We start from the raw sequence: 24,152 nt of genomic DNA, 5'->3' as shown, positions 1-24,152 counted from the left end.
AGTGTCTGGGCATTTATCTGTATATTATAAGTATGTTTAACACAAGCTACGCTTACTTTGGGGTTAGATGGCGATGTGTGTATTGTCGTAGGATATTTATATTTATTTATTTATTTAACTTCTAGAAAACTATTTCGATGTTTCAAATCTGCCAGGCGTCCCGTGACGGCTAACACATTTTATTTATTATATTTAAGTTAAGTATGTCTGGAGTTTTAATTAAAAATATCTTCTAATGCTTGTTAAGGATTTCATAGCAATATAAAAACACCAAAACAGTAGCAGCATCGCGAAGATAATTCAAGTGAATTATGAAATTAGAAAAATTTCCAAGATACAATAATTAAAGGTGCCGAAAGTAAACAGACGGACAGCGTTAACAATAGGAATGTTTAAATGAGTACGTTAATTACAGGACCTTAGTTAACAAGGGCTAAAATAATTAAGGAAAAATATAAGAAGCAATTTAGAGAGACATGAATTTCTTGAGTGTGTCTTGGCAAGGGACGTAATGATTTACTTTGTCCATAATCTAATATTGAGTGATAATCCTGTACATACAAATTCAAAAGGCTGTAACTAATAAGAGCTTAGTATAATAACTATTATTTTTTTTAACGTTTCAATTCTATTTTTTTACTTCTATTTCATCAATACCGGCCCATTACAGGGCACGAATCCCCTCCCACAATGAGAAGGGTTTAAGGCCGTACCGCACTATGGCAAAGTGCGAATTTGGTGGACTGTGTATTGGATAGAAGCAGGCGTTACTTTGCGGAAATCTATTATATATTATGAAAATTAAGCTTAATTTACTCCTCGAAACGCAGAAGAATCTGTATGGTGTATTTTTTAATTTCTTCAATCCTTATACTCCACACCAAACAGATCTTCAGCAATGTACCCTCTACGCACGTTTTGCTCCGAAACCGGAGCATCCACAGGAGGTATTGACTTTACAATGAATAATTTTTCAGTACTTAACAATTATTCATTGTAAAGTCTCTTAAACCATTTTATAGTAACAACATTGTTGACTATGGAAATGGACTGAGGCCCACTACAGAGCACAGGTTTCCACCAACAAATAGAAGGGGTTAAGGCCGTAGTCCACCACACTGGCTCAAATGAGGATTGGTGGACTCCACACACCTTTGAGAACATTATGTAGAACTCTCTGGCATGCAGGTTTCCTCACGTTGTTTTCCTTCACCGTTGAAACAAGTGATATTTTCTCTTAAGTCTTAACTCAGATGCCAAAAATAATTCATCACAAAGAGAATAAATTAAAAATCTTGTCTCCACTCTATATTTATTCGTAACATTATAATATTACAGCTAGTGGCTAAGAAATATAATTTCGCAACGTGATTTTGCTTTGAGACGGCGAAATTACAAATTAATTTGAGCTTGTTTTACATAAATCGTACTTGTTGGACGAAATTTAGACGTGGGTGTGCTTAATGGTTGAATAAACGTATAGCGTTTTGATCGCCAATTGGCGCAGTGGGCAGCGACCCTGATTTCTGAGTCGCGGCCGCGGGTTTGATTCCCACAACTGGAAAATGTTTGTGTGCTGAACAAAGAATGTTTTTTCGTGTCTGGGTGTTTATGAATGAATGAATAAAAGTACATAGAACAAAAAGAAAAGTATAACAAAACAACGAATACAATTTGGCGGCCTCATCGCTACATAGCGATGATTGTTTATGTGTATATTATTCGTTTAAAATATTCATCAGTCATCTTAGTACCCATAACACAAGCTACGCTTACTTTGAGACTAGATGGCGATGTGTGTATTGTCGTAGTAGTAGTATATATATAAACTAATTTACACAAACACATCATAAATAATATAAATTAGAATTGTTTTGTCACGTCCGATGAGATGAAATCTAATTAAAACTCGAATTCCTTAGTCAAAGTGGAACAGATAAAGGTTTCTCAATTGTTATGCAATGCCCCGCCTGTTATTCTAACATTCAAATCAGTTGGGCTTGATTACCATAGCCTTAGCGTTGATAATGCTCAGTGACCTGAAGCTGTCTCCATTGTACCCCCACTTGCTTTTTCTCTGCGTGATCGAATCGGTAATGAGCCGGAAGATCCTTGCCCTATTGTAAAAAGAGTTGACGAAGCCTATTGCATAAAAAAAATGTTTTTACAAAAAATACCGTAATCAAATTCAAAATTTCTTTATTCATGAAGGCCTATCACAGGCACTTATGAAGCGTTCATATATATATGTTGACATAATTGTAAGGGGATGGTGATAACTTCGTTTTCCAACTTAAACCTAAAGCTACGAGGGTTCAAAACGCGCCCTGGTCTAAGAAGAGCCCACAACAAACTTAGTCGGTTAAATTTAATTTTTGTTATCACCATCTCACAATAAGTTGTTAGAGCAATTCACACTCAAGCTTTTTTATCGTTTAAGTAATCCTTAAAATTATAATAGGATAAAAAAATCTTATTTAATACTAATTATTGTACAGTTCCAGTGGCCATCCATGGTCTTTGCATCAGTTTTCACTTGACCATATGGTGCTTTTTAAAAGAAGAAGCAAAAGTTCCTTTAAAAAATTAACTATAATATTTACTGAGTTCCCTCGATTTCACTAGTATCCACAAATCTTCACCAAATTGAAATGGGTCTACCTTAGAGGTATGTATTACAAAAAAAAAACAAAATCATCAAAATCGGTATATGGTGGAGTAATCAAGTAACAAACATACAACACAACTTTATATATCGAGTTGAGATGACAACTTCCTCCTTCTTTTATGTCGTTTGAAAATTCAAACTTAAGTATATTACAAACGATGTACTCTTAGTCTACACCTACCTAAATATATCTATCAAAGGTAAAGTTTTTTTTGAATCGTACTGGAAGTGAAAATATACAAACCTATGATATTCAGTACACATGGTATTTCTACATATGTAAACAAACGACGAAGTTAGCGAATAATAGATCTGTTCTTGCTCTTGTAGTTTTGCAAATCCCGTTTTGCAAACTTTCGTTTTGCTTTATTAAAAAAAACTTTGAATGAGAAAATATAGTTTTGGGTTCAGTATAGATTATAGAATATTATAGAATGCACTCAAAAAAAAAATTCTAAATATCTGCAATGTACAGAATTCGGCTCGTTACAGTTTTATTATTAGTATAGAAACGAAAATGTGATTATTTGCTTGTTTGTTCTTCACGCCCTAACTAAGAAACCAATGAAAATGATTTTTGGCATAGAGTTAGTCGAAAGGATTGAGAGTAAAATAAACTATTATTTTAATTCCAGGTAAACAAACGGTCCTCACCGGAATTATAAAAAAACGTTAATAAACACGGACAAAGAATGTGGGCAACAACTAGCAATATATACAAGGGATGAGGTTAGCTTAAGGTTAGAATTTTAATAAATCCTCTGTACCAACCGTACCAACGCCTTTAGAATGCTCTAAGAATATCTTCTCAATATTTGAAATTTCTACGTTTCGCCGTTTAACCTGTCAGTTGTCTGTCAGTCTGTCGGTACGACGCCTTTAATAAAATAGATTTCTGGGAACCTGTATGAAAAACTTTTAATTTTTTTTTCTATATTAATGATTGATGGACTAGATGGTCCAGCTGATGATATGGTATGATCATCAAATAGAAAATCGTAACGTGAGTGAAACCGCGGTCAAAAACCTAGTTTGTTGTTAAATGCGCAACAATTGAAACACAAAATGTGTGAATTATTGCTCTAACCAGGTTGCTCTTCTAATAATTTTAATTAACATTGTGAGATGGTGATAACAAAAAAAAACACCCGGCTAAGTTTGTCGTGGGCTTCTTCTTAGACCAGGACGCGTTTGGAACCCTCGTAGCTACGTTTTAAGTTTACGAATATGGTTATCGCCATCACCTCACTACCGTGTAATTCTCATGTACGCATCAAAAGTGCCACCTATGGGCCTACTTGAATAAAGATATTTTTTGACTTTGACTTTGACAACACTTCTAATTTACGTTCTCCCAACGTGAGTTTCACAACCGTTACTTAGTGACATTAACTTTCTTTCCAAATAAATCAAGAAAGTCACCTAAAACTAATTAAGGACCGTCCTTATTGGAACTTTATTTATCCCGGCCTCATATTTTTCCCGGACGTGTCCCCGTCCAATATAAGTTCGATCTTGTTTACTTCCTGTCCCCAGCTAAAATGGGACGCTAGTTCTATTCCAAGATATATTTATAACTACATTTTATTAGACTGTCTTGTAAGGCTTTCTATCTTCAAGAATTGTGAACCCCGGCGTTTAAGCAACAAATTATAATAAAGAATTTAAACTAGTCAACATTTCTTAAAAATAGTTCGACGGGTTCGTATCACGATAATATTGACATATCCCATAATATTATCATAATATTGCGGGTCCCGTCGTGACCACGATCCATGCAACTAAGTAAAATTTTCGACAAATCCATATTGTGAAATGTACCCGTTTAACTATGGTTAAGAAGCAGATTATCTACACTAATATTATATAATAGAAGAGTTTGTTTGTTTGGCAAGCAGTTAAAGTTACGCAAAATTTTGTACGACGGAATCACCTTCCTTATAATTCAAACAAGGAGTCCTCGATACTATATTATTGCTACATGGTGATAACTTCGTTCGTTCATAAACCTAAAGCTACGAGGGTTCTAAACGCGACCTGGTCTAAGAAGACCCCACAACAAACTTAGCCGGGTAATTATTTTTTTGTTATCACCATCTCACAGTAAATTTATATTAAGCTATGAAGTTAGAGCTATTCACACCGAAACTTTTTTATCGTTTAAGCAATCCTTAACACTATAATAATGTCTATATGCAAGTTAACACTATTACATATGCGTATGTCAGCCCGAACTAAGCAACCAAGTACTTTGATTTTTGGCGTAGAGATAACTAAAAGGATGGAGAGTAAAATTTCATTCCAGGGAAACAAACGGTTTCCACGGGATTTGTAAAAAACCGTAATAAACCCGCACGAAGAATGTGGGCAACAGCTAGTAGGTCTATAAAAGACATTTCTGCGATGCGTATAAACAAACTTCTTACACTGTTATATCGCTTTGCAATATCCGTGGAGCATCAGGCTTAAACGTCTTGTAACTAAGTCTCTAACATGGTTAGGTTAGGTTAAGTAATGTTGAAACGGAACTTGGTTGTGGGCCTAAATTGAGTTTAAAGTTAAACATCTCTGTGCCCCAAGACTCAAGTGGCTTTACGAGTGCAAAGATCGATTGTATACCTATGTAGTTGCGGTGCGTAATACTATTTATTCTACTTTCATTACTTAATTATAATAAAAACGCTTAATTATAACAATGCTTAATTATAAACCACACTATTAAAAATGTTTAAAAAAACATCCACCTTGAGCTTGCGGGGCTTTTGAATGCCCAAGCAACCGGCGGTCAGGGCTCCAGAGTGAGGAACCTCCTCACAATACGCGCCGTTTTAAGGACTACTGCCTTCTGTATCCGACCCTTGATCCAATAACCAAGCGAAAGCTTCTTAAGATGTTGGTCGAAGATTTTTGCGAGAAGACCATTGACTTAAACGACTATCAGAACAATAACGGTCGACACAACACTCTATACTATTTTATTATTAGTCTATAGGATTTCGCACCGCATTATAATTCTCACATTAAAATACAAATAATATTATTGATTTTATAAATAATAAAGGTGATGGAATGGCAACCCCGCACCGGTAAACGCAGCGTTGGTCAACCCCCAACAGGTGGACAGACGACATCAAGCGAGTTACGGGGAGCCGCTGGATACAAGCGGCCCAGAATAGTGGACTTTGAAACGCCCTACAAAAGACCTATGTCCAGCAGTGGACGTCAAAAGACCTATGTCCAGCAGTGGACGTCAAAAGACCTATGTCCAGCAGTGGACGTTAATCGGTTGATTTGATGATATAAACGACCCTGAGATAATTTTGAAGAACTTTCAGACATGCAGGTTTTAGCGTTAAAGCGTGTGATATTGAATACGTGCTTGGGATCGATTTTAGTTCCTTCAAATGGAAGCCTTACCCACTAGCGATGGACCCGATAAAAATAGAATAGATATAGAATAGAAAAACTTTATTGCGCACACACATCACAATAGGAAAAACACAAGGAAAACGGTAATAGAATTTAGTGCTAAGGTGCAAAGGCGACCTTATCACTGAAAGTGATCTTTTAAAGGCAACCAGAGCGTACGAAGCCGATAAAAAGGTGGAAGTGGATGGTGCATGTGACAAAAAAAATAAAAAACTTTCATGAACATAATTACTATATTTACATAACAACTACAAAAATACCGGCATAAATGTATTTATACTAGAATAGATAATTATCATGTGTATTAACGCTATTATAAACTTGCATAATACTCAATTACATAAAAATTTAACTGTACTGTACTGTACTGTATAAATAAATAAATAAATAAATGAATATACTACGACAATACACACATCGCCATCTAGCCCCAAAGTAAACGTAGCTTGTGTTATGGGTACTGAGATAGCTGATGAGTATTTGTTTATGAATGTAATACACATAAATACTTATACTACAGATAAACACCCAGACACTGAAAAACATTCATGTTCATCACACAAACATTTTCCAGTTGTGGGAATCGAACCCACGACCTTGGACTCAGAAAGCAGGGTCGCTGCCCACTGCGCCACTCGGCCGTCAAAAACTTACTCAATTATTAAACTAGGTTTGTTATATGTATGGTAGAGAGGATTTTAGAGACGAAAATGCTCTGATAGGAGATGGAATTTGAATGGTTAGCATTTCTAGTTGTAGGCATAGATAAAATATAGTATAAAGACATACTGATGATGAAGAAAATTATGAAAGTACAAAACGTCTCATGAATCAACTTAATTTTATATATTTTTTTAAATAAGGCTTGTAGAGAGAGCAAATACAAATGCGAATATTTTTTCCGTCTGTGTTTGCATAAACTCCAATTAGACTCTAGTACACCATGAAATTTGTTTAGGGAACGGGTTTAATCAATTCGCATGTGACACGTTTATATATCACCCCTTTTCACCCCCTAATTAATCTCGTTCATCACGTGGAGTGTTAAAAGTAGCGGGAAACAGCGTTTTTTTCCACTACTATTTAGCCCTTGTGTGCAATCTCATCTGGTGGTAAGTTATGATGCAGTCTAAGAGAGCGGGCTAACCTGTTAAACGTAAGACAGTTTTATTAAGCTAATATCCTAATCGATTACTACGCGGCTACGTACAGGAACGCCAAATCAGATGGTCTTTTTTTGCCGATAATTTACACTTTAAAGATTTGTCTGAGAATGCAAGATTGAGAAAATAATTCGAATAAAAATTCCCCGTTGGTATGGTTTTAAGCTACTACTACTAACTACGGATCACGAGGTCCTAATTTCTAATCCCGGGCTAGGCAAAAACTTGTTAAATATTGGGTTTTCCTGTTAAAGAATTCTCATTCCAGGCCCGAGTTAGAAAATCGGAGGGGGCGACCCTACGTGTCTTGGAAAGCACGGTGCCGTTAATCCGTCGGTCCCGGTCATCATCATTAACTTGTGATAATAGTCGTTAAAACCCACCAAGCTGCATTGGAGCAGCGTTGTTGGTCTTTGTTCAAAAAACTCTCTCTCCTATAAGAGAAGAGGCAGTGCCCCGCCGTGGGACGTTAATGGACAAAGAGTGATTAGAATTGCAATTTGTTCAGTGACTTTGGCAAGATAACGTATACATCATTATCATCTTTCGACCTGGATGGAGGCTGCCTAACGCTGCGTTTACTTTAAACATGCTGATAAAAAAATATTAAATATTCCTTTTTAGAGTACAACGTAAACAAGCTTAAAAAATTCTGTCTATCGAAATGTAGCCAACGTGAAATTCAGCTACTGTGAAATATCTCGGCGGCTTTTTAGGTAAAATCTTTCGGTTTCTGAATCAGTGGTAGAGTTAGAACGAACAAAATTCACTTGATGCTCAACTCATGATGTTTACACGAAGTTAACGGCGTTGAATCTGTATTCAAATTAATTTCCGGTCACCCAGTTTCCAAATTCAATCTTTGCTTTACGACGAACGATTCGATTGTATTGACTCCTGAGTCTATATTAAACTAAAATTAAATGGCGTCGGCGTAAACAGTGGGGGAAGTTTGTTGGAAGCTTACCAAGCCGCGAATTTAGTTAAGTAAACCTATCAACACAATAGCAATGCGAACTAACCTTGTTTATTTATGTTTACGTGTAATTTTGTCGATCTGCGTGTAAACTGTGATTATTCTAGTTGGCTAGGTGCACGATAGCGGGACGAGACGCCAAGTTATGCGGATGACGTCATTACGACGAGTAGAAATTATTCGGAGCGTACGACAATGAGAGCATCATCGTCATCGTGACATTTTAATTTTACATTATCTACTAAAATATGTGGCCAAAAAATATATATATTTTTTTTTTAATTTGGAAAACAAACAGCTATCAATAAATTGTTACAATGGATAAACTTAATTATAGATCTTACACAAGCCAAAAAAGTTTTCACTATTAATTAAAATTATCATAATGATACGGGAGTTTTGTTGAATTATATACTTATAAGTAACGTATACTAAGTAATACTAGTTACAATAGGTTAATAACGCAAAGAAGATTGCTCATTTTTAAAAAGTTAATCCAAGAAAAAAAAAAACACACATTCAAGTGCATTTTTTGATAGCAGATACAAACTTTCCATACTTATAAAATAATTGGTCTATATGTTGATACTTATTATTGTAAATATCACATGTTCTTATAATAAATCTGTTCCGGCTATAGTTGGTCTTAGCACGTGTGAGAAGGTACGTGTTCATTTTACGATTAGTACGTTTGTCGGATTTGGGAACACTAAATTTTATTTTATTTGTCAGATATTGGCAATCGATTAGGCCGTTTATTATTTAGTACAAAAATATCTGATCTTTGTGTTCTCTATTTCATTTTCAATATTATATATTAGGGGAAAGTTAATCTACATAAAATTGCCTAAATAATAATATGTCAATTCAATTCAATATATTGAATTGAATTGACATATTATTATTTAAAATAGTGAAGTGTAACTCTAAAAGCTACTCGAAACCTTTTACTATGAAAGCTGCAACGCTGAACACTCCCAGAAATTATTCGTCGCTCTATAACCAATTTTTAAAAGCTGTGTTAGGCGCTTTTTGCCATTATGAATATTTTGTTTGTAAATATGCATGTATGTATCTATAGTACATATTCCTATAGTATCCCTATCCCTATCCCTATCCCTACTAATATTATAAATGTCAATGTAAGTTTGTTTGTTACGCTTTCACGCAAAAACGACTAAACCGATCCTCATGAAATTTTGTACACATATTGTTGGAAATGTTAGAAGTAATATAGAATACTTTTTATCCCGACATTAAGCTCGGTTAATTTGGGAGAGGGGATGAAAGTGTTTGACGACTTTACACCATAACTCCGACAAATTATAACCGATTTAAATAATTATTTTTGTACTATAGAGGTTATAATATGTGCTTAATTTTGCCAAAACTTTGTGCAGATCTGATGAATGTAGTTGGAGATAGAGGACAGAACTCCTCAGCGGACAGCAGCAAACCCCTCATTTAAGGCTTAGCGATACTGAATATTGAATGCCAACTGAATGCCACATCAAAAAACAAAATCAAACGCAGACGAAGTCGCGGGCAACAGCTAGTACTTTTATAAGCGGGTGCAGCTGCGAAAGCTGCTCAGATGCTTAAGCGTCGTTAATAGTCAGTCATTTGTAAAGACTACGTTTTTGCGGCCCTTGCGTTTGAGACTCTGGACCCATGATCTTGACACGAATAATTTTATTTGTATCGTGACCCAAAATTTGTCTTGCCGTCTGGTGACCCAAGTTTTTTGTAATTGCGATTTCCTGTCTCTCATGTTAATTCCTTTCGTTTAAGCAGCTTGGATGAAATCAATTTTAGTAATTAGGTCGCCTTTTGCGTGTATGAGTATTCTAAGTTTTTCCTGTATGGCACAATAAAGATGTTTAAACGAATAAATAACTCAAAAAAGTTACAGTCGGGGATCGAATTCAATCCCCCCGAAAGCGAGATGAAAGTCTTAACTTCCAGACTATTCCAGCTTATCAAGTCTTGCCAACTTTAATAAGGAAATTGTGTTTATCGTTCTGGAAAAAACACGAGGAAAGATTCCATTTCTTTATTATTTTAAAAAGTATACGGCTATAGTAAAAGAAACTATTTATAAAGCTTCGCCTAAGCTAAGGCTTTCTCAAAATAAGCAAAGCTCGTTTTAAATTATCTTGTCCCACAAATGATTGCACGCTGTTTATCTGGCGCTGCGGCAAAGTAACGCTGTCTTGCATTATTTATTCAAAGAGGATACATTATAATCCCGCGTAGAAATATCGTTTGCGGTAAGTGCGGAAATCCTTTATGGGGCAGAGTAAGCCCTTACGGCTTAGATCACGTTATTCCAAAGGTTATTTTATAGATAGATAAATTCTTTATTGCACACAATACATAATATACATAATAGCAAATACGAATATAAATAATATAGAAAAAAATACATACATACATATAAAAATACATATTTATATACAAAAACATGCAAAGCATGTATACAACTTATTTTTGTTTTTTTTTTTGTTTTTTATCTTCGCCATTGGTTGCCTGGAAGAAATTGCTATGTAGCGATAAGGCCGGCAAATTGTATACGTTGTTTTGTTATATTTTTCTTTTTATTTTGAGTCCTTTTTTGTGATGCAATAAAGGAATTCATCCATTCATTCATTTAAATTTATGAAAATAATATTCTTTTAAACGACTTTTGGCAATCCATTCCAGAGTACCTATAACCACGTTGACTGTAAATGAATTGCCATACGCCATCGAGTGACTGGCAAGAACGTGCAACCTGGTCGCATCGCTACCAAGAAAGTTCAATCGCTCTTTTAAATATGGTGGCATCTGAGTATAAATTAAAATAGAGTATAAAAGACAAAAAGCGTGCAAGTTCTGACAGGTTTATTTTTTAAATTCCAATAGAAATTAGCCCAATCGAAATATATTACTTGACTTACCTGGTGGTAAGTAATGATGCAGTCTATAATGATAGTGGGCTAACATGTTAGATATATGACAGTTATATTTACTTAAACATCAATAATCAGTTTTTACGCTGTCGGTGTAATGGAATGCTAAACTGCTTGCAGCACTTCTTTGTCGTTATGGCGGTCAATAGCCACGGCCAAAGAACCAGCCTAACCCAGACCAGAGCACATTCATAAATTATGAATTTACAAATTATCACTGTAGGGCATCAAAGTCAAAGTCAAATATTTCTTTATTCAAATAGGCACAAAGATGGCACTTTTGATGCGCACATTCCATGTAAAATATGACATAGAAGTGAGTTGATGGCGATAACTAAATTCGTCAACTGAAAACTAAAGCTACGAGAACAAACCCGGAACATCCCACATAAAATCAAAGCGCGTTGCGGGGTGGTTCAAATAATGTAAGTTAATATTTATTGAAACTGCTATAACATGAGTTTAACTATTTATTCATCGAAGTCTCTGTACATTGTTAGTGGAATTTTAAACAACCTCTTGCTTGCAAAGTGTTTGGCTCCGCTTTATTTATTTATTTATTTGGTATCTATGACCCATCATTACGCACTACACTATAACATAAATAGAATAATTAAAAAATAAACTAAATAAATAAATAAAAAACTTACATTAAATATTAATATGCAATATGAATAAAAAAAAAGTTACAAATTAAAATTTCTGCGTCCAGGCAGCCCTACGTGGAGTTTAATATACAACTTGTAAATTGGAGAGTCGTATCGATTTATTAGTGCTTTCAGAATGCCGTTACTGCTTTTCCGCGTTCTTTTCATCAAGGATGCTATTCGATTTCCTCTGATGGCAAAAAAGTCATCAGTATGAGCCATCGCGAACATTTCTGATGCACTACAATAACGGGGTAAGCCCAACAGCATTCTGAAACCATCATTATACTGAACTCGTAGAGCGTTTAGCGATGCCTGTGTATATTTGATCCACAGGGATCCCGTGTAAAAGGTTTGACAAAAGACTTTGAACAAACTAACTTTTGCTTCATTGCTACAACAGGCAAACCTGCGGAGCAACATATTACAGCGCACCGCCAAAGCCCTACGCTCTCGGTCTATGTTTGCATCATCCTTAACGTCATCGGTAACAACATGTCCTAGATATTTAAAATGCTAAACATATTTAAGCGGGCGACCATTCAGTATGATACAGTTCACACCCTTTTGTCGGTATACCTTTTGCCCTAAAGATCATGTATTCACTCTTTTTCTCGTTATAAATCAGCCCATGACTGTCTGCGTACACCTCACAAATTTTTAACAACTCTTTTATTCGTTTTAATCTGCACATAAAATATAATAATATTTACTCTGTTTCTTGGAATAAAGACCCACTACGCTTTTACAATGTGGTTGGTGGGCTTTACATATAACTATTAAAAATAAAATTAAAATAAAATTTATTCTGCCATGATGGAGACTGCCATTTTCGAACTCCGGGCCGGTACTGAGAATTTCGTTACGGAAAAACTCAATAACTAACAGTTTCGTTTCGATCAGGGAATTGAACCTAGTCCCTCGTGATCTGTAGTTAGACATGATCATACGTAGACTAATGCGGTTAACTGTATACAAATATAGGTAAACACCTCTTGAGCTAAGCTTAAAATAAACATTGTTTTGTGTAAGAATATTAAAACTTATATTTCAACGCTAAACAAATTAAGATGCTAAATAAAAAAACATGAACAGATGCGACCTTCCATGAAACTTCTACATACAACTAGAAAGTAGAAGTGGAGTATTGAAAAATAATCCTCTTAGCACTTCCAACTACTTACGTTCAAGTTGTAAAGAATTTCTCTGCTAATTTGTTTTAGAAGTTGAATTCAAGCTTTTTATTTTTATTTCTACTTCTGTTATTATTTTAGGGCTGGACTTATTGACAACTTTTAGATGAATTACGATATGATGTAGGAATTACCCTTCAAAAATATTAAATCAAAAGAAACGTTTTTATTTTTCCATACCAGCGAATTCAAAACATTCTAAGTGTTTACAACCTTATTAAAGATAAAAAACCGAAACGCGCATAGTACCTACTCTACGCGAGATGTACCTAATTTACAGGAGTCACATGATTTTAATTTTGCATGTGATGTTCGGACTGTATCAGATTTCTTTCAGTAAAACTATGGCAGTGGTTCACTCAAAAACTAATAGATCTTTGTGTCCCAGAAACAGTATATTATTCCTCTAAAGCCTGTGAAGTACTGTTTGATACTAGCTGACGTTCGCCTTCTTCGTCCGCTTTTATTACAGTTTTTTACAAATCCCGTGGGAACCGTTTCTTTTCCTAGTATAAACAGCATGTTGCCAACTAACTTAACTCTATGCAAAAATCAAGTTGAGTGAATGGTGAGTTAGGGAATAAAAGAAGGGGAAACAAACAAACACACTTTCGCATTTTAGACAGGATAATATTATTAAGGATTACTCAGTATACTATAAAATTATTACAAATTCCTTATGTATTCCATTCCTTCCTTAATTATGCAAACCAAGAAAGCATCGTACAGCTTCTCAATTTAAAAGTGACGTTTTCAGTGTAGTGTGTCGAAAAGTTCGTGAAATACCGACAAAAAGTACACGAAAGCGGGTAGTCAGATTCTGCCCGTGACATCCAACTTGACATCTCGCTCCTACGCAGTCCCGTCGTGACCACGATCCATGCAACTGGGTCGAAATATCGACAAATCCAAAATATTATCGTGGTATGTACCCGTTGAACTATATTTAAGAAATGTTGATTAACCAAAAAATCTTAGTTTAAAATCTTTAAAATTTTACAAAATTTAGAAAAGGAAGACTTACTTAAAGGTTTTCTCTCAAATGATCATTCATTTTCACTCCTATATGTTCAATCATACCTAGGATCTCATTACCTCCTTCTCTTCCAAGCAACACATTTTTCTAACCTAGTCTCCATTCAAAACACACACAAGGCGAACCCTGCGCTTGTTCCTTCTAAGCAAAAGACGTTAATGTGTCGTGAACGTGACGTACATTAGACAGTGAAGTGTAATCCGAGCTAATCATTTGTAAATAAACTCAAAATTAGCGTAAAGACAATAAATAGATCTCGGCCGAGTTCCAGGTAAAGTTTAAAGGTTATATTTTGTGTCTCCGCGTATCCAGGAACTGTGTTATAGAAATACTTTTGTGAACTGCGACAGGTGAGTCCTTTGTCCATTTTCCTATCGTCTTATTCTGAACTCGATGCTAATTCACTTTTCGGGACGTTAAAAAACAACCGAAGAGTCGTAATGATAATTTGGTGAAAGCTGAAAGGAAAATGTCTCAAAATACTTGGACCTTGGTCACGAGATTACCGCCATGTGGAATGTTTAGTCAACAGTCATTGTTCCGATACTTGTTAGTCAATATCTTAAGAAGATTTCGCTTAGTTGTTGGATCAAGGGTCGTTTACAGAAGATTCTTGAAACTGCACGTATTGTAAGTAGGTTCCTAACTCTGGAGCCCTGACCGCCGATTTTTGAAGAGGAGCTTTTTTTTATAAATTTTTAAAAGTATTTCTTTTTCGTTTATAATTGACACTGTTGAAAATTAAAAAAACAAAACGCATTAGGAAATATGGTGTATTTTTAAGTACCAGCAGTTTTATCTTCCAAAAGCTTTTGTTATTACGATCTTGACAAAGAAAACAAGCGAGTAGTGCAATTAGTACTGGGTTTCCAGTAATACATTAAATGCAGTTTGCTTAGCCGGAGTTAATTCCGGAACGGAACAATGAAACAAAGTCGTTTCAATCATCGCAGCTCAATTTATGGTTTGTTTAACAAATAACTGCTTTATTATCGGTTTAAATTAATTGATTAAACCTTCTCAATATTTCTTCTTCCCTTCTGTGAATACCATTATGTACCTACCTAAAAACAAAACATTATCATCATCTTGCCATGCCGTGTGGTGACGGCAGATCGGAACACAGTTGTCATCACCCTTACTCTTCCGTCGTGCGAGGCGACTTAGGGAATGTTTCGTAGAACGGGTGGCAGCGTCCTCTGTACTACCACTCGCACAATCTACTGCAATCACCAACCCGTCTGATTATGGAAAAACCCTTGATCCAGGAGTGGACTGGTATAGCTTATTGAGCCAAGCTGAGGACTAGGAATGTCCCACTGCTGGAAACATATGATAATAATAAAAATTTATTTATTTCATATATAAAAATGTATACAGCAGGAATCTCCTAATGGATACAGTGATACTCTATTGCTTTTTGCACAAAGGAGTGCTTAAGGTACTCGCACTAAGGTAACTTGTGTTACGAGTGTCGCCACCTTCCTTCGGACCCATTACAACAACGTGAAATTAGGCAAATACAATCATCGCAATGCATAATAGATAAAAACTAATATATATATATTAAATTAATAACAATGATGGTACATGCCTCGTCTGTCATAGGAAAGTTATTTTAAGAGATAGACCCGCCATGCTTTACCATTGCGGCTGATGGGCTATCACAAGTTTTGTTTCATAATCAAGTTGATGAGGTATAATGGTGTGTGTTTCACACAATTCATGTTCACGTGAATAACGGCTTAATACGAATCCCGCAGGTACCGTAACTTTTCCAGCATTTTTTTTTAATACATAACATTTAAGTATCATCAAATGTTTTTTCATCGCACTTTCTCGTAACGAGAACCTTATTATATCGATATAAGGCTCATAATCGAAGATATTAGGCGCGTGTTTTATTTTAAAATTACCGTACTTGTGCTTTATTTATGATGACTCGATTGATTTTAGTTTGCACCTCACTGCAAGTTATATGTATGAAGATGGACCACTTTCAATTTAGCCGGGTAATACAAAGATTATTTTTTTAACCAACAAAGAGGTTTTTAGGCATTTCCATAAATGAACACATATTTCTTCTCCTTCTCCATAATGATAAATGAACATTTAATTTGATCAAATTATTCACAATTCAAGACTTGACTAGTCATGAATTGTGAATAATTTGATAAAATTAAATGTTACACAGATATTTTAAACATGTTTTAAATACGATAATATTCCCTTTATTATAATATTTTTAATATAGCAGCGGACGATGCTGGCTGTATGTCGCTTTACCTTGGCGCTCGAAAAAAAAAATAGCGCGACTACTTTTTTTTTCGAGCGCCATTATTTTCCGTGATTAATATTTTTTTAATAATTTTGCTTATTGGTCTATTGTTAATAATTTAAAGTGTCCTGTTATAATTAGAAATTAGAAGAATAGTAGATTTTTCTCCGCCGGGAATAATAATTGAGGCACTAATTAGTGAATAACCTGTTTCGACCATAATCCTCCTAGGAAACTAACAGATGTTAACGAACAGTGGATACAGAACAAACAACTTGACAGTCATTTTCCGAGAACGTAACGTAAATATTTATCCCGTTTTTTGTGTGATTATAAACGTCGCGTCGTATGAAACGCGTTTGGTACATTACTTGTTATACTCTCGGCTTTCTTAGCGCATTCGCTTTTAGCTCTGCAATATTAAAAACTAGATTCATAATCTACTATTATTAACCAAATTTTTCTTCTTTGTTTATTTATTTCATATAGTTTGCTATTATGGCAAAGCGTTGCTATGTTTATAGGCTAATCTTCCAAAATAAGCACTCTTATATGTTTTTGATACCGGAGCATCCTCAAGAGATGTTGTCTTTATTTTTACATAACATCGCTAGAAACGGCCACCCCTTCTGGGGTGGCCGTTTCTAGCGATTTTCTCGGAAACACAATTTTTTTCATATTAATTAATCGCCATCGTCACCGCTGCAATTATCTTTGTTCGAAGCATCAAGCTGAGGTATCGCCCTGTTCAGCCAACTTTTAAGTTAGACGTAAGTAAGGAGGCAATGAGCTTTTTTTTTTTAGTCCCTTATTTCCATTGCGCGTTATTTATTAGTTTTACAATATGTGTTATTTTATTTCTGGCAAATAATATTTTATTTATTTGTTATTTTAATTTTCCGTAGTATTTAATTATTCAAATTGTTTTGTACATGTATTATCATGTATTTACTGTCACAGGCACTTTTGAACCATTCATAGTGCGTTTAAAAAAATAATATGTTCCCATTATTGTTAGGTGATGGTGATAACTACATGCGGTAACTTAAAACTAAAGCTAGGAGGGTTATATACATGGACTAAGAAGAACCCACAACGTTTTTTTTGTTGTCACTATGTCACAGACAGCTATGAAGTTAAAGCACACCCAAGCTTTTTTATCATTCATGAATTCCTTAATATTATAATAGATTTTTTCTATAACGTTAAATATTAACATAAACTTTAAGCTATTTTTTACTGTATTTTTCGTTTTAATCATTGCCCTACCTTTATTTTTATCATTATTATTATTTAGTATGCCAGCTCTAGGTATATCAAAGTTATCGTATCAAATACAGCTTTTATCATTTTAAAATAATGTATGCACATTAACACAACACGCAAAGTTTGTTTTTTCTAAGATTTATTCGTTTAAATCATTTTTAGGAGACAGAACCCTAAAAAAAACAAAAATGCCTGTTAAAATAAGGATTATGGGAGCGTAGATGGGAACGGGCATTCGTTTACATAAATCAGAGTTACGTATATGACAAATTGGTTGCGGTTAAAATGAAAATACAGGGTACTTACAGCCCACGCGATATTTCCCGCTGTGCTTATATTCATTTGCATTATTTCAATGAATAGACAATGATCTTTATTTTGTACGTTTCGTATAACTGGCTAATCAGTAAGATTTAAAGCAGTTATATTAAAACCATTCTCCTTATCAGTGATTTGGCGTTCCGATACCAGGATACGCATCCTGGTATCGGAACGCCAAATCGCTTTGCGGTACGTCTTTGCGGGAAAAAATTCATAATTGCCCCGGTTACAGGTCATCGAGAAGACCACAGCTCCCACCCATTGGCGTGTTTAGACGGTATGCAGATGATACAAAATGAAGAAAGTCTCCAGTACGAGTTATGAATGGGTAGACTTTTTATAACTCTTAAAATGCCTGTCCTTAAGTTTTTAAAGTTCGTACCTACTGCAGATTTTCTTCATTTGATATCGTCTGCATACCCTGTGCGGACCCTCTACGCTTTTTTTTTTATATGCATGCCACTGCTCCCACCACTGTGCTGGGAAGGTTGTCAATAAGAAATAAGAAAGTTCGAGTAAAGCCCCTTTATAAGAAGTTCAAGTACGGAACCTTACACTGTAGGTAGTAGAGGGAGGAAACCTTACGTTACGGACTTGACAAGTTTTCTATATTTCACAGTGCGTTCAATAAGATCGTTCCCGAGCCAAGCATGTTTAAAATATTGCTGAACTACCACGAGTTATGTTATATGTATTAAAACCGTAATTGGCTTTAAAACTCTCGAGTCTTTGTTGTCTCAGCTCTTAGCGTGATATTGTGTTTCAAAGACCCTGTCTTTGAAGACTGTTTAATAACATTAAGTTCGCTTCTAAATTTTTTTTAAATATCCATAGTTAAGGCTTGATTTTTGGCACAATTTGGGAATTTATAATTTCTGAATTCACCCAATTTCGTCCACTTAATAAGGTGTTTATTTCCGGCAACCTTTTGTCCGTTATTCTATGACCTACTGCGCATAAGTACCTACTTTTGGTGACAGAGATCCGGGGAACTGCTACCGCCATGTTTATTTCTGCCGCGACGCATCATTGATGTGTATGAGGCTTAAAACCTGTAATTAATGGATACAGGAGTGCTCCTTGCATGCCCAAAAGTTAAACATTAAAGTCAAAAGTCAAAGTCAAATATTTCTTTATTCAAATAAGCGCATAGATGGCACTTTTGATGCGTACATTACATGTAAAGTATGATATAGTTGATGGCGATAAATAAATTCGTCAACTTAAAACTAAAGCTACGAGGGTTCCAAACACGCCCTGGTCTAAGAAGAAGCCCACAACAAACTTAGCCAGTTGTTATATTTTTTTTGTTATCACCATCTCACATTGTCCTTTAAAAAGTATTAAAGAAGCAACCTGGTTAGAGCTATTCTGGTTGGCTGGTTTATTCAAATGAATAGCTTTATCATTAAGAATATTTATACAGCAGTAAAATACTTTTTGATTAATTCCAATCGGTCGTTCAATGTAGATGTTATCGCGAGTAAAAAAAATTAAGGACTTCACTTAAAACAGTTATTTTTAGAGACTTAGTTAAGTAAGTTCGTTTTTAAAAATTACACCCAAAGTTTTTTTTTAAGAATACACAACTTAAAAATATACTCTTAAAACAAAAACAAACGCGGATGAAGTCGCGGGCAACAGCTACAATATAATAAAGAAAATGGAATGACTTGCCTTGAGCATTTCTTATTGTTTGTCGCACAGATTTACGCTTAATAAAAAAACCACCTAAGGAATTTCACGCATCCATTAGCATTTTCACATTAAAACGAAAGAGATGAGAGCGATGTTTGCATTTAATTATGCGGGAATATGAGTGTAAATGAAAATGGTTCCTCCAAAGAGTAAACCTCCAAAGAGGAACCTAAATACAGTTTATAATAGTTTTAGAAACTAGGGTCAAGCATAAATTAATTTGAATTTTTGCAATAGAAGTCGTTTTACTTTTCAACCGGCTTAATAAGGAGGAGGTTCTCAATTCGACTGTATGTTTTTTTTGTATATTTGTTACGCGATATCTCCGCCAATTATAAACCGATTTTCATAATTAATTTTTTGTTTGATACATTATATCTCAGAGGTAGTCCCATTTTAATTTGGTGATGATTATTTGGACGGATCATGGAGAAAACGAGAAATCTACAAATATTATAGGCACACGTATAAAAATTTCCATTTTCAAAGGAACTTGTGCATCTTCGAAACGCACTATATTACCCAAATGGTGCTTTTCGAAAGAACTACGAGTGGCACTGGTGATGAAGACCATGGATGGCCACCGGAACTACACAATAATTAGTATTAAACGGGTATATGGCTGCTAAGCGATTTATGTTTTTATGACACGTCTTCATTAAAGTATACTGACCCGTGCAACTTCGTTTGTACCAAATCGGTTATTACCGGAAAACACGAATAAAATGACATTTTCTAAAAATGAATCCTAGCTAGATCGATTTATCGCCCCCGAAACCCTCTGTATACTAAATTTGATACAGAGATTCAAATTATATATATATATATATACAAGAATTGCTCGTTTAAAGATATAAGATATTGCTTTATTTTATTTGTGTAGCCCAGATTATGTATTAACATGTAGTTATTGGTAAGTAATTTTTTTTTATTCTGCATCGCCCAGTGACGTGCCTAGAGGGTATGCTGATGATATTAAATGAGTTATATTAATCCGGTACGAGTTATGTAGGGTAGGTTTTTTACTCTTACAATGCCTATTCTTAAGTATTTTATATATCGTACTGGAGATTTTTATCATTTTATATAATCTGCATACCCTATGCATACCCATTATGCACGCCACTTGCAGCGCTCACAGACTTTTTTCTAGCGTTTTTCTAATTCAAAAGTTGGCTTGTACACATAGCTTCTTAGCGATAAGGCTGCCTTGTATTATGCGTTCTGCTATTGTGTTTCTATATTTTTTTTATTTCCTTAACTTATAATTGTGTGCAGATAAAATACATAATTTTTAAATAATTATTGAGAAGTCTGCCTCGTTCGTCAATAGTTAGCATATTCAACTAAAGATTACGAGGTTTTAGGTTTGCTCCCAGGCCGAAACAAAAACTGTAAGCCATTGTGTATTTTCTGGTAAATAATTTATAATACGTTAGGAAATTGTTTTAAACCCCCGTGCCTTTCAAAGCTCGTACACCCGTCGGTCCTGGTTAACATCATTTACTTGTGATAATAGTCGTTAAAGCCTACCCACCCATTTCGAAGCAGCGTGGTGGTTCTTTAAAACCATAACTCCTATGAGAGGCCTGATGATGATGATTTATAAATCGGTTTAATATTTAACAAAATATATTTTAATTAAAAATTTTAAATTATAATAGATTCCCACACAAAGTTGCAATTTCATTTACCATCGTGCGTTCTAAACAACAAAGGCAGTAAACTTAGCAAAGAGTTAACTATCCTATTAATTAGAGACGTTATAAGGGTAAATCCAGATAATGATCTTTAATTTTACTTATGTTAATATAGTGTTTAAATTAGTAAAGAAAGTAGAGAGAGAGATAGGGAGTAGAATAAACAAGTAGAATTATTTTGAGTTAAACTGCTGTCCGTATAATTGTAGTGATAGAACGGATGGACCGATTTGGATTCAGTTTTATTAGTAAAGTCAAAGTCAGAAGTATAGGAAGTATTGTAACTTATAACGACCTTAAGGGTTATAACAGCGTCACACGAGGATTGGGGCGTGCGTAAAAGCTCCCATAAGTAGAGCCACAGGACATCGGGGGAAAGGGGGGAAACTAGTATCACTAAATTTAATTTGACATTTCGGAAGATTTTGTTGTCAATATACAACCTGTAACTGATTTTCGGAATACTGTTCAAGGGTGCATTAGTATATTTTGTATGGAATCACCTATAAAACTATTAAATAAGAAGAAGAATATTTATTTTTCCATACAAATTAATTCAAAACATTTAAGTGTTTACTTAAATGTTTTGAACACTAATGAAGACAACCCTATTGAAGATAAAAGACCGACACGCGCATACTACCTACGCTTCGCTTCCTTTATAATAGACTAGCGTTGGGTACGCTTCGCCGCCCGCTTCGCCGGGCTAGATTTTGCTTTATTTTATTTAAATAATAAACTAACATCATTAAATTTTTAATTTAAGTCTTGTAATATATTAAATCTTTTATTTCTCTCCGTATTCATTCTCTTCTATTGTCTTCGCGAGCGGGTGAAGATCATTATCTACACCCATGTACACCCAACAATAGAATATCATCATAGTAAATTAAAGCTGTATTTGACAGTTTGACAGTTCAAAAATAGGAGTGCTCCGATCGTCACCAAACTTTACAGGATTACTCGCCAGGTCAATCCGGAGATTCCCTGAAAGTTTCATTGAAATCGGTCCAGCCGTTTTGGAGCCTATACGGAACATACCCACACACTTTCTCTTTTATATAGATATATTACATAAGTGACAGGAGTTACTTGATTTTAATTTTGCAGATGTTATCTGATTATTTTCAGTAAAAACTATGGCAGTGGTTCACTCAAAACCTATTAGCGTTTCGGTTTCACAGATAAGTCTCAGAGACAGTAAATAATGTACCTCTAAAGCCTGTGAAGTAATATTTATGCGATTTCCCGACATATAAGGTATTCTATGTCCGTCTCCAGGATACAAAGTGTCACTGGATAATCCGCGCTATTAAATAATTGATTTAAAACAGACGATATTGATCTCATTCGCACAATATTCCGGTAGGTATATCGCCGGTATGGTGTGCGAAAGAAATAGCACGATATTAGCCGATTTTTATATAATATTCTTTAATATTCATCAAGATCTGTGAGCTAGAGTGGGTGTTGAGTATTAAACAACGCACCTCACATTTTTTAATGAGCGCTACGTGCGCAAGTATTAGCGAAAGTTTTATGTGCTCTTACCGAAGATTACCACCCACAATCAAGTGACACGTTAGCTCATCTATCATCATATACTGTTAAAAATCCATTAAGCCACTACGATGTTAAAACCTTGCAAACAATACAAGGGATCTTAACTCATAAATTCTTAAAATGTTTCACGTTCACGTTAAAAGCAATTCTAAAGCTGTATAAAAGTTATTGTCCGTTTTTGCCACCATTTTCCTCATCTACATTAGGAGGTGAAAAAGGTATAAAAGGCACAGTAGGCGAATCCTCCTGAGATGCATTTTCTGAGGATGCTCCGGTTTCGGGGCGAAGCGTGCATAGAGGGTACATTGCCGAGGATCTGTTTGGTGTGGAATATGCGGATTTAAAAATTACACCATACAGATTCTCCTGCTTTTCGTGGAGTATAGCATATTAAGCTTAATTTACATAAGTGTCTAGATTTCTTAATTTTTTTTCTGTATTGCGTATCTGGGCAGGTTAGATATAAATAAAAAAATAAATTTACCCGGCTAAGTTTGTTGTGGGCTCTTCTTAGACCAGGGCGCGTTTGGAACCCTCGTAGCTTTAGATTTAAGTTGGCGAATGAAGTTATCACCATCCCGTTACAATTATGTAAACAATTATGTATGAACGCTTCATAAGTGCCTGTGATAGGCCTACATGAATAAAGAAATTTTGAATTTGAATTTGAATTTAGATTTTTTGGCATTGAAGGGTGGCTGACTTCTTAAACTGTCCTTTGTAATAAAAATGTACTCACCAAATAGGAGTCTGTTATCGATACTTTGCTATTGTCTTTGTGATGTCACCTGGAAATAAAATAAAAGTAAACATTAAGACACATTAATCATTGTAATATACTGAACTGATAAAAATCGGTAAGTAGACAGGACAAGAAACCGGTGAGGTATGAGGCTCACTCAACACATACTCTTCAGGTTGATGACACAGGGTTCGATTCCCGGCTGGTAAATTGCTGTTTCCCGAGATTTCTCGTGTTTATTTTGATCTAAATCCCATGGGAATCGTCTGCCTTTCTGGGCTAAAAATATTCTATGAGATAAGAGATCTCTGAATTTCTCGCCTGAAACAGAAAACAGGGTGATTTTTTTGTATTCAGACTAGTTATTCAAATTACATTTATTTCCATTAAGCATACCTGTCTGTATATAGGTACAGTAACGTCAAATCTTTCTGTTTGTAGTAACTCTGCCAACTGTTCTAAAGGCAGATTCTACCGATTAAACCCGGCGTGAGAAGTTCTTTTTTTCCAACATTATTTTG

General features: G+C 35.0%; 1 protein-coding gene across 1 annotated transcript in view; it reads right to left on the bottom strand.

The window, feature by feature from the left end:
- The window catches only part of LOC120629627 (allatostatin-A receptor), a 163,966-nt gene that overhangs the window by 89,879 nt on the left and 49,935 nt on the right, over window positions 1-24,152 (bottom strand). Inside the window, exon 2 of the mRNA XM_039898620.1 lies at window positions 23,629-23,677. The gene's annotated coding sequence lies outside the window, so the exon portion shown is untranslated. The remainder of the gene's footprint in view (window positions 1-23,628; window positions 23,678-24,152) is intronic.

The sequence above is a fragment of the Pararge aegeria genome, chromosome 14, assembly GCF_905163445.1.
Source record: "Pararge aegeria chromosome 14, ilParAegt1.1, whole genome shotgun sequence".
Taxonomy (NCBI): Eukaryota; Metazoa; Arthropoda; class Insecta; order Lepidoptera; family Nymphalidae; genus Pararge; species Pararge aegeria.
This window is presented reverse-complemented; position numbering and strand designations above follow the sequence as displayed.